We start from the raw sequence: 13,228 nt of genomic DNA, 5'->3' as shown, positions 1-13,228 counted from the left end.
AGAAACGCACAAACAAATAGTATACTACAGTGTAGTAATAGTCGCAAAACATGTAAACTGCAGAACAACAACGAACATATTTCATCAACGACAAACACCACAGGATATAAAAAACAGTTACGCGCTTACGTAACTCACATGCAATCTCGAACTTTATGCAATTATTTCCACAATACTATACAAATAGACCACATAGCGAAATAACAGATTTTTGCCTCGCCTGCGATGAACGTCAAAAATAACAAAACAAAGGAATTGATTTTTCGGCGAAGGCGGCTTAACTTTTATCAACATTTTGTGATTTTTGTAATCTTTAATAAAAGTTTAACGGTAACTACAGACGACGACGGACGACAAGCGATTGCAATAGCACACATAGTCCTTCGGGAACTAAACACATCTTCTTGATGTGATCTACATACATGCCAAATATAAATAGAGGCTCCAAGGAGCCTGAATCGTTCACCATTTCAATGGGTCCCATTAGACTTGATCATGAAATAAAGTTCTATTATGTGCAGACATATAGAGTAACTAACTTTAATATTAATTAACCTTGATTAAATTCAGTGGTTATCATTCTCAAAAATGAATATGTTTACGATAGGGTTTTGATACAAACTTTGCCCTCACTGGTGGCCATTTTTAACTTCGGATCAGCTCAAAACGTAAAAACTCTTTTTAAGGACCTGGATACTAGGTACACATTGTATATTTATAATAAGTTTAAAATCAGTCATTTCAGCGATCTTGAGAAGAAGATTTTGAACATTGATTTTTTCAAAGTCCCTTGGCGGTCATGTGTTTTAACCAATGGGTAACTAAGAAGCAACACTTGAATAGGACCTTAAAGTGCACACGTATATCAAGTTTGATTCAATTCTGATAAGTGGTTCTTAAAATAAAGATGCAAATGTTGTTTCCCATAGTGTGTCGATGCTCACAAAGTAGCAATTCTAAGGTTGTCGTTATAGATGATATAGCGATGTCGTAATTACGATATAGATGTCGTTATAACGACATAAGGATGTCGTTATTTCCAAATAATATGTCGTTACTACGACATAGCGATGTCGTTATTTCCACATAATATGTTGTTATGACATAGCGATGTCGTTATTTCCACATAATATGTCGTTATTACGACAAAGCGATGTCGTTATTATGACATACTATGTCGTAATTACGACATAAATTAATTTTTTTGAATGACCTTTTTCGGCTTCCGTAGTATTGTGTCATTTATATCAAACTACTCGTGGTGTGAACATCACCGTTATTGACACCTGGACAAGCGAAATTTGTTGAATCAATTAAAAAACAAGTAATATACAGAAGGGCTGATCATGCAATATACATATACTTGTACATACAAAATAAACAAATTTGTTAGTTATTTCTTGGCAATAAACATATTTATAACCAAACTGACTGTTTATTACAAAGGGCTAGTATCGACATCGATAATCGCTGAACTCTCAATTTATTCAGTCGGTTTTAAGTTTTTAATCGGGACAAAGTTTTGTAAAATACTAAATTTTAAATATTGCATTATTTCGTCATTTGTCAGTATTAAACAAAACAGAGATAACATTAAAGACGAGGCATTGAAGCAATCCAATACACAAATAATGCACGATTCTATTATGAAAAAACTATATTTTTTCATAATGGTTATTCATAAGACAAAATTTTCATTTTGTTTTCAAAATAATTGAAATACACAAGAGTTTATATGCCTAAAATAACATAATTTCTCGCGGATTTGACAAATATTTTTGATATTTTACTTACCGGAAATCATATTTTAGCGACTTATTACGAAGCAACGGCTGCAGACTTAAGGAGACTTAAGAAGATTTAGAATGTTCGAATAGTGTTCTTTGATTGACAGAAATTTGAATGATTTTCACGTGCTGACATTTGTAAAATTTACAAAAATCTGTGCCTCGTGATTTCGCAGAGATCGAATAAAATTTCCCGCCATTACAGTGCATTTCTTTATTGATAGAATTTACTTTAAAGATAAAAAATACAAAGAAAATATTTCATATAAAGTGATCTTCTATCATTGATTAATTTTTTTATTTCAAAACTTTCTATATTTTCAGCGAGTGCAAGAGAGTATATTTGATATAAAAACATGAACAAATCGATCTTTTCCAGATTCAAAATTGTCGAGGGACGCTAAAATCGTACCACGAGACCTACAAAATTTGCACACAGCACCTAAGGCTGTCGCCCCTCAATAAAAGAAGAAGAAATATTATTTTGAAATATAATAATAAGGCAAGCGATAAAAATTCAAGACTCTTTAACTTAGGAGACGACCATTTGAGATTTGTAAGGGGGGGGGGGGAGGCATTTTTTCCCGGATTCATTAATTTTCATCTGTTGCTACGCATGCCTTATTTTTTCCCGCGTCGAAGGGAAATTCATTTTCACTTTTGTACACATTTGTATCCTCAACTATTCTGCATTTTATGTTGCAGAATATTCATTTTCATCCTGTCTTGTTCAAAGTCATTATTTTTTAGTTCTCATCATGCCAAGTTCACTGTGAAGCATCACCATCGGATAAAAGTACCCACGAAGCAAAGAAACAATGAAAGCAAAAAGTATCAGTTCTATTCCCCCGTACAGTAAGTATTTCATTTTGAAATCCCCCCCCCCCCCTCCTTCTCTAGAAAATCATATGATCATCCCCTTATCTTGAAATTAAATTTAGTAATAATAATAATAGAATAGAGAATGGAAACGGGAAATGTGTCAAAGGAACAACAACTCGACCATAGAGCAGAAAACCGCCCAAGGCCACCAATCAAGTCTTCAACGCAGCGAGAAAATCCCGCACCCAAAGGCGGGCTTCGGAAGGCTCCTAAACAATAAATAATGTATAGTAGTCCTGCAAAATGGACGCCACAATAAACTCCGAAACATGCGGCGGGGTTAAACATGTTTTGTGAGATCTCCACACTCCCTCCCACCCCCCCCCCCCCCCCCCCACCCCCCCCCCCCCCCCCCCACCCCCCCCCCCCCCCGATATAATGTTTGCATTACTCATGAAACGGCTTTTGGAGCAATGTATGATTTATATAAATAATGAAAAAATGTAAGTATTCCAATAGATTTTCATAGACGAAAACTGTTTGGTTCTATAATTGCTCCTATTTTTTTTTTACTCGTGTGAAGTTTGGGGTATTGAAACAAAAACAAATTAAGAAATGATGGACGTGCAATTTTGTAACAAAATTCTTAGAGTTTGAAATTCTACAACTAACTGTTTGGTTAACGTAGAATTAGGAAGATTACCTAATTGAGCATTGTTTTGTGAAGATGGACATGGTATTGTTTTGGATTGAGTTACGTAGTGTAGTTCCAATAAATTTTCTAGTATTTCGCACATACTGATTGAGACGATATAAAAGCTCAATAGAGCTTATGTTTTCTGTATATTCATATTTGGATATTTGGATAAGATAAAAGATTTTCATGTAAAAGAAAGGTTATGTAGACAATAAATATGCACCTTTTACTATATGAGTCGCAGCAAAAACATCATCAGCCGTCGATATCGATTTGATGCATGTTGTCAGTAAAATTTTAAACCTGGCACGTTTCTTGTGGTTAAACTGTTTTGGTTGTCGTTATCAAAACGTTATCGGCAATCTTTTCTTCGCCGAAATCATCGGTTTATGTTGTCGATATCGACGATATCAAATCGATATCGCCAATTGAAATTTCCCACGCAATGGTTTAGGTTTGACTATTTTTATTGCGTTTTTATTCTGGTTTTTGAATAGTTGGATCTCACTATGCATAAATTGATGTTACAAAGACATAGTTTCAAAATAAAATTCTGTAGACATTACCCCTGTAAATTTAACTTGTAAAAATTTTGCTATATGATTTTAGTTCTTTTTATGTGATATTATTTGTTTTCAATCTAATTAAAATATAGAACTCGGATGCAGTATAACGAAATCCGAGTTCTATATTTTAATTAGATTGATTGATTTCAACTGTGTCTGTTACTCAAATATTAGAAATAAAATCGGTGACATTCCAAGATTATGACAAAAAACCTGTATCCAAGACTGCAATGGAAATGACTGTAACAGAGATCTTCTTTCAAGAGTCTAACTCTTTTAATCTTTTACTTTACACCATTTATGGATGAAAATAAGAATTTTGTTTAAAAGAAGAAACCATAGATTTTAAAAATACACGATCTTTCTCTATAACACATCCCAAACATCTACTTTTATTCTAAACTGTGGGATGAATTAGAAATTGACCAACACTATCATGAGGTGCATCAAGTTTATATAAGATTTTTTTCTGCAAGCAACTAATAACAACTTTGTTTCTATAATTGGAAATAACTATTCAAAGAACTGATTATGGTCCCACACAACAGTCACAGATTTGGTGGATATTATAATGGATCACAGATTTGGTGGATATTATAATGGATCATAATGTCTCTACTGTAGATGAACAGCTTACACGTATCTATTAATATAGTAATATGTGTCTGTCTGTGTCAGGTTACTTTTATACTATTCAACTTACGTTAACCAAACTTGGTATGCAGTTGCATCATGGGCTTCAAGGATTTTTCATATCCAAAAGTCAGGTCACTTATATTTTTTGTACCATAGAACTTAGGTAGACCAATTTTGATATGCTGATACAACATGGAGATTGGGGTGTATCATTTACCAAAGTAAGGTCACTTTGACTTTGAAATTGTCCTATAACCCCCGTGATAGTAAAACGTTTTTTGATTTGTGTTTGGTGTATAACTATTCTTCTTAATCACATTATTCTGATCTTGATATTAACACCAAAACACCAAAAATCAATCAAACTTTTTAAAATATGCTGAATCTACTCTTGTATTCAGATTTTGGGCCCCGTTTTAAATTGGTCCACATTGGGGTCTAAAGTGTCATAAAAAATTGCATTGTTGAGGTTCTTTGATATGCTGAATTTAACTGTGTATTTGGATTTTTTTTATTTTAGCCACATTTTACTATGGGTCAACATAAGGGCCCAGAGGGTCCAAAATTAGCTTTGTTCATATTGTAAAAACGTTTTTTTTAACTGAGTTAACCCAAATATCAGTGTTTAGATATGTACTCATTTAAATGCTTTAGACAATATCATACAAAATTTTCAAAAATTATGCAGGTTATTGGAGCCTCATGTTTTTAGGTTTTACTGTTCATTTTCCCTTTAGGGGAATGCTTTATTATCTCAAGGAGGTTATATGAGATAATATAACCTCCTTGATTATCTGAACAAAATTCTGTTACATATTTTGTGAAACACCTTGTGTCAGGTTTCATTTATTATATTTTTTTACCCAGCCAGTTACTCAAGTATGAAGTGAGTAGATTTAAAGTGAAAAGATTTTTACCTGTACGTATGATCATGTGACTTACAGGTTAGGATTTGAATTCAAATTAGTTTGATCTTTACTTGGACAAAGACTTGCATTATTTCCTGAAAATTTTTGAAGATATGAAAAAGTTTAAAGTTTCATGACGAGTTTAAGGTATTTAATGTAGTAATAATTATTTAGTTTAAGGATTATGTACCCTTCTGTTGATTCAACATGTTCAATGCTAAACATATGGAAATTTTATAGAAAATCCACAGCCTTTCCCTTGTAATCTAATATTTGACAATTCGGTGCTTGATTGATAGACGATAATTGCATGCAGTGCTAGCAATGATTTCCTTAAAACAAAATTATAAATTAAGATATTGGTTAAAACAAATGTTAATACGGACCTATTCAAGTACACCTTCTAGGGTGCGCTAGACTTTAATGACTCACCACGAGTTTTTTGGGAATTAAAAGGTTATTTAGGACTTTTTGTAAACAATAAACGCTAGCACACCATGGACAAACAAGTAAGTAATCCATGTTTAGAATTTTATAACGAAAATCTCCGTATTAAATAGATATAAGAAGATGTGGTATGAGTGCCAATGAGACAACTCTCCATCCAAGTCAAAATTTATAAAATTAAACCATTATAGGTCACAGTACGGTCTTCAACACGGAGTCTTGGCTCACACCAAACAGTAAGCTATAAAGGGCCCCAAAAAATTACTAGTGTAAAACCATTCAAACGGGAAAACCAACGGTCTGGATTTTCTACAAAAATCTGGTTTTATTTGTCTCAAAATTCCCATTTTCTATCGAATGCAATGAAACTTTAAATAATAATGCTTTGTTCGAAGTTTCCCCTTGGTATATGTACAAAATGGCCAATCTCTACTGTACATTATCTTTGCTGTTTTGATATTATTGCAGTTTGAAAATTTCGAATTCAGATGGCTACAGAAGGGGTCATAAACCTTAATGTATTCTGTTCTGGATTTCAAACTTAGTTCCAGAGAATTACTTTTAAAGAATTAAAGATTTCGCAAATTTTTCATACATAATAAGGTTGGATGGGAAACACAATGATGACTCTTAACCATTTCTTCATGTTTGTTTATTTATTTCAGAAGTATAACATTTTTTCATTGACTTGTTTTAATATTAAATGTTTCTTTTCAGTTCTTAGATTCTAGGAACTTAAAGTCATCTTAATTGGTATTAGATAGGAAAACCAGACACTATACGCCATTATATAGATTTTCAACAATGCTAGACTCAGAGTATATACAGTCAGGACAAAAGTGAGTTCCCACTGAAAAAACATCCTATCATTTCAACTAAAATCAATATTTTATAAAGAAATTGTACTTTCAGTAGATATTTAAAATGGCACAAAGGTCAGTAAAAGACATTTAATTAAACAAGGAGGTTATAAACACCATCTCCTTGAGTTTACTAATATAATAAATTGGGACCATTGTATCTATTTGGAAAGCTTATTATATGTAATTTCCTTTGGTTTTAGTTCATCGTAATCATTTGGCAAAATTGGCTGTGTTTACGCAACAAATGTAATTTTTCTCTTTTCAAAATCTTAGGACTATGGGTAATCTCATTGGTTGTACACCAAAAAAAAACCAATGTTATATCATTGATTAATTTCCATTTTTAAGATTTTTTTAAACCAATCATAATGTTTCTGTGTATGCTTTTGAAAATATTACAGCAAATTGATCACAGAAAAACCAGTGCAGCTGAAAAAGGCATATATATATGGAAAAGTAAATTGAATTTTGTATTTCAGAGAATTTAAAAGACTATCCACAACATTCTCATTTTGATGAATTGTTAAATCACAGAAACTTAAAGAAGACCTACAGAAAACCTAGACTGTATAGTATATACAACAATATAAAAGAATCAGCCGGTTGCGTTCATCTATAAGGTTTGTATTGGTTGAATATTACATTTCCCTTCAATCAGTTTTCAACGTTAAAATGATTTTTTTTAAGTACAATATTAATTACCTTGCTTATTAAAAAGGCTTTGAAAGGCATAAACATGTTGAAAATATGCTGCACAGCCCTGTGTTTTGAACTTTGTAAAGAATAATAGTGCATATGAACTTAAGATTCCAGGATATGATTTTTGTCTCGCTTGACAGAGTAAAAAAGCGAGACATAGGTATGCTGTTTTTCAGCGCCAGCGACATCAACAATGTATTAGTTTGTGATAAGGTCTAGTTTATGGGGAACCACTAGTGGTAGGTTAATGATAATAGGTCTGCAGTTGTATAAGCATTGGCATATCTCATTTCCATGGAGACTATTTGGCCCTGCCCCCTTAGTTATGGTCTATTGACTGTAATTTTTGCTTAGTTTTCATGTATAAGTTTGTGACTAGGTTAGTTTATGGGGAACCACTAGTGGTAGGTTAATGATAATAGGTCTGCAGTTGTATAAGCAATGGCATATCTCATTTCCATGGAGATTATTTGGCCCTTCCCCCTGAGTCATGGTCTATTGACTTTGAAACTTTTGCTTAGTTTTCATGTATTAGTTTGTGATTAGGTCTGTTTATGGGGAACCACTAGTGGTAGGTCAATGATATTTGGTATGCTGTTGTATAAGCATTGGCACATCTCATTACCCTGGAGATTATTTGACCCCACCCCCTCAGTTATGGTTTATTGACTTTGAAATTTTGCTTAGTTTACATGTATGATTTTTTGTTAAGTTTGTTTAAAGGAAACTTCTTATGATAAGTCAATGGTATTTGGTATGCTGTTGTATTAGCTTTGGTACATCTCATTTCCATGGAAATTGCTTTGCCATGTACCTTCAGTTACTTTGAATAATTGCAAAACTGACATGTTAAAGTGTTGCTATTTTAATTTCAACATTTGCATTATTGAAATTACAAAAAAGCGAGACATTTCTCTGTGATAACAGTTTATTTACGAAACTTTATAGTATTTTTTTTTTTATCCTTAAAAGGAGTTCCTTTTGGAAATTGCATTGTCTATATTTACAGAGGTTCAACCTATAAGCAGAGCTCCAGATAAGAATTCACAAATTGGGGTTTTTACCCCCATTTTTTTATGTAATTGGGTGATAAAGTTTTTAAATTGCATTATCAATTCCAATTCACCCCTCAAGTCAATATCAAATTGGGTTTTTCACCACCAAGCTCCTTAATGTATTGGGTTTTTTCATCAACACAATATTGAATGTTTAGGCATGTTATAATCACATTATATCAACCCCATGTAGATGTTTTTCCATCTTAAATGTGTTTCTTTCTTTGTATATATGCTAGCTGTTTTATTTGGTTTATTCACTGACGAGCAATTGTACGTTTAATATGTGTACGATTTTAAACGTTCTGCCAGTTTTGTATTTTCTCACAACTTATATAAACTGCAGCTGGTGTCACTAGTTGGACAGTTACTAATTACCTTTCTAGATCCCATATGATCACCCTACAGTTTAGTTAGGGTAGGCGTGGCTAAGTGTTTAGATTTTTATGTAATATATGTGAAATTTAGGTGCTGTAAGAAAGTTTTGCCAGTCCTTTCACCTATTTGCTAGATCTACTTTTTAATAAAAATAATAAGTAGTTCCCAGATTTAAGATATACCCCAAAACCTTGACCAGGTTTATAGGTTTAATGACGGAGACAACATTCAACTTAAATTTACAGTGTTAAATTTACAAATAATTCTGCAACATCAAATAAATAAATGACAATGTTAAACTGCACTTGCCAATAAGACAACTATCATAAGCATACAAAACAATAAGACCAAAACAAAGAAAGTGTCGAGATGCATTGACGTACAAAACAGATATGTGTGTTCACTCATCAACTAAAATGAAAAAAATAATATTTAAACTAAAATTATACTTGAATGTTTTTGTTTAATTTAATTTACATAAATCTGGGTTAAGTTGTCCCAGCTGATTAGAACTTTTAGTTTTGATGCTTTCCAACTACATATATCATGTCATAATTGATTTGGCCTTTCACTTTTTCCAACTGATTTCGTTCTTGACAAAACCCCGTGTTTATAGTTCTAGCAATGTTCTCGTTAAGGTACGCAAACGGGTCTTGTTATCATCATAATAACTTTCCCTAAAGTATCAAAAAGAAGCTGAAAACATGCTTCTATTCAATATTTTTATCGGATATTTACTTTCGTTTTAATTCATTGTATGTTATGATAAATCCTGAGCAATTCGAAAAAAATATGACAACAAGACAAACACTAATTGGATAAACGCCGAGAAGATCGAAATGTTTTCATAAACACGTGTACCTTTTGAGCAACGGAAAATTCCAACAGGGACCCATTTCAGCTACTTGATGCAGGGCTCTATTTTTAGAACGAAAGGACATTTCCAATTATAAATATTATAAAAATAGATTTACGCGACGACTGTAATCAGATAAGGGTAAATAACGCAAACAATAGCGAATAAAAGCGTTAAGAACCCATGGTTTTGGCATATAATTGGGTTTTCCTTTGAATGAATTGGGTTTTTGAACCCTGCAATGGGCAATTGCATTGAGTTTTTAATTATTTGTATTGCGTGATCACGCAAATACGCAGCTTATCTGGAGCTCTGTATAAGCTAACAAATCTGAACAAATAGAAAAAACAAATGACTGGGTTTGACAGTATAAATAATACTGGTATTAATAAGATGATGTGGTATGATTGCTATTGAGACAATTTCTGTTTATTAACAGCCATATATAGGTCATGGAACAATAACCATAATCAAAGTTAATGATACTTGCATGCAAAAAAAATTTTGATTGGTTATTTTTATAGGACGATATAAATATCTTTTTGAGATAAATATACATGTACTGTAAATTCAGAAATTGTTGCGTGCATTTATTATTGCGAATTTGTCATTTTAGACTAAAATGCAATTTTATTTTTTGTGATATTGAGAAAATCCTGTATAATAAAAACATTGCAATAATTTCTAAATTTACAGTATTAGAATTTAAGTGAAAGATAGCAATGATTAAAGGAGATGCATCAAAGAAAACATATGACCATGATGATTGTCTTAGATTGAAATTTTTTAAAGAACCAGAAATAATTTAAGTTTCCACCCTTTCAAATATTATATACAAAACCGATATTTTTCAGGAACCCAAAAATTGAGCAATGACCTTGAAGAGTAAGCAATGTGTACAGTAAGATATCCATCTTTGTAATTACCAAAGAGTGTGGTAAGAACCTCGTCTTTAATTATACATGGTAAGTATTTTTTTGTTGGTTAAAAATTATGCATCAGGACACTATAATTTTTTTCTTAGATCCTCATTAGGAAAAAAGGGGATGCAGGTATACATCAATGAAGCAGCAACCCAACGAAAGTATTTTTTTCATATCTCAAAGCCCACCCTCAGAAATGAATTGAAGAATGCTCAAATTTTTAGACCTGTTGATATGAAAACTTGTGCAATGCTTAAATCAAACTACATAATTTCAAGCAGAATTATTTTTTTGAACGGCTTCAAAGTTTAGATTTGCTAATTTATGTTCTTTTAAACAAAACTACCAGATGCAACTAAACATTTTTGAAAATCTATGAGATGACACCAAGAGAAAAAATTCAATCCTGTTATTTTTTTAAATACTTTATCATTGGCCTTTAACATTGTTAATTTATCAATTGCTCTGGTACTTTAATTTATTCAAATTTTTAAAAGTGAACGGAAGTTGTTTTGATGAAAATCACCTTTTATCAATGGGAGGTAACTTTGATAGCTTTTTCTAATGTGTTTTAAATGAAGCAAAATTTCATTTTTAAAAGAAACTGAATTTCTTCTCTCAATTGTTCCTATTTGTAATGTCTTTTATATTCATAATTGATAACTGAAGATAAAGAATTACAGAAATTGGTTATATAACAAAACCCTTTGCCATGCTTACATCAACACATTTTTTTTTTCATTTTCCACAAAAATAAGGCAGTGATGTAGGATGTCATTCTAACAAAACATCACAGCATGGAGACCGACATCATCACACTAACATGTCAAAAGTGTATCCTACTTCATAATGCAAATATTATTTAATAATGTTAATATACAAGTTTGTGAAAAAGAATTTTTATTTAAAAGATTTTACTCATTTCTATTCTGTAGAGACTATTTCACCAGCACTTTGACTGATGCACAGAGACTTCTGACAAATAAGTACCGGTACTCAATAGAGTTGAATGCACTATTGGCGACCGGGTTTGAGGACCTGGAAAGCACTCTATCATTGTTGGTAGTTTTAAGTGCTTTGATCTCTTAGATGAGGTCTCACATAGAAACATATGTTCCTTAGTTTCATATAAATGTTCAGTGCATTATAACTGCCAGACATCTGATTGACTTTGACTGTAGACTTATTTTTAGTGTCTGCAGAGTTTAAATGAGTTTGATTAAAACCCAGCTTATCTATTCCAAGTGTTGAGAAGATTTGATTTTAATATTCCATTAATTTATATTTTTTACTTTTGATAGCAAGGCTGAGGGTTTATGCACTATAGTAAACTTTTTTGGACAAAGAGGTTGTCACTGTTCCTCAACAAAAAATTAACGAACAAATTTTTAAAGCTAAGCTAGAGACACTTAGGAAAGACTATATCTTTTTCTTTGAGGTTGAAATGGTTATAAAAAAGGTTTAATTATATTGTGTATTTTAGCCAGCTTCCACTCTTTTTTTAAAGTTTGAAAAAAAATATGTAAAATATTTATCCCTTAAAGGGTAACAGGATTTTTTAAAAACATTAATTAAAATGAAATAATGAAGTAATAATTTGATTTAAGCAGCCACTTGGGTAAATTTTGTAAAATTGAGCTTAAAAACATAGCTGATATCTTATTGTTTTCCCAAGACGAAAATTGAACCTCATTTTGGTCTGTATTGCATGCAACATTTAATTTGACCAATAGTAGTGGATGGTTGCACATATGTACAGCATGGTCAGATCTTTAAAGTAAAGAAATGTCAAAATTTAATAAAAAGGAAGCAACTACAAAAAACAGCATCCCTGACTAATTTGGTCCCCATAAAATATTCTTTCACAGGTAAAACTAAAATTTTTATGCTTCCATTTTTGACTAGCTTGAGAGAAATTTTCTTCGAAAGTAAAAATCTTATATTGTTTTTTGACAGCAGTCTTATTCCCTGCAAATTTTATGGTAACGTGAGGTAAAAAAAACTTTGAAAATAAATAATTCAAGTTTCTATAAAGGTTTAAAGTTACTTAAAAGAACTAAAAAAAAGGTTGTTTTATATATAATAATAATCTTTTTTTTTATATGTTTATGTGTAATGCATATTGTATACTTATTGACTGCGTATGAATGTAGTAGTAAGTTTATTGTCCCTCATGGTGCAACTATTGTCCTGAGGCATAGCCGAGGGCAATAGTTGTATCCGAGGGGATAATAAACTTACTTTTCCACAAATATCCAGTCCGTAAGTGTTTTATTATATCAAAAAAAGACAACAGACAATAAACGACTGTGATAAATCAACTATTGTAATATATAAAGCAGAAACCCAACCATAACATTTACTTCATAAATATTCTGAAATGCTAAGGCTACATCTTGCACTGATGTCAACCCTAGATACAAAAGATAAAAATTACTCTCCCCGGTATTTTCAAAATCCTCCATTATAGCTGCATTGGAAATCCCGCGAAATATAAAGAAGCTTGCAGTCAAATAGTTTGAACTAGGTCCAATAGTTGGAAACTATTGACCAGTCCAATAGTTCAAAGCTTACTTATTTTATATAGAAAA

Source organism: Mytilus californianus, unplaced genomic scaffold (genome assembly GCF_021869535.1).
Source record: "Mytilus californianus isolate M0D057914Y unplaced genomic scaffold, xbMytCali1.0.p SCAF_13, whole genome shotgun sequence".
Lineage (NCBI taxonomy): Eukaryota > Metazoa > Mollusca > Bivalvia > Mytilida > Mytilidae > Mytilus > Mytilus californianus.
This window is presented reverse-complemented; position numbering follows the sequence as displayed.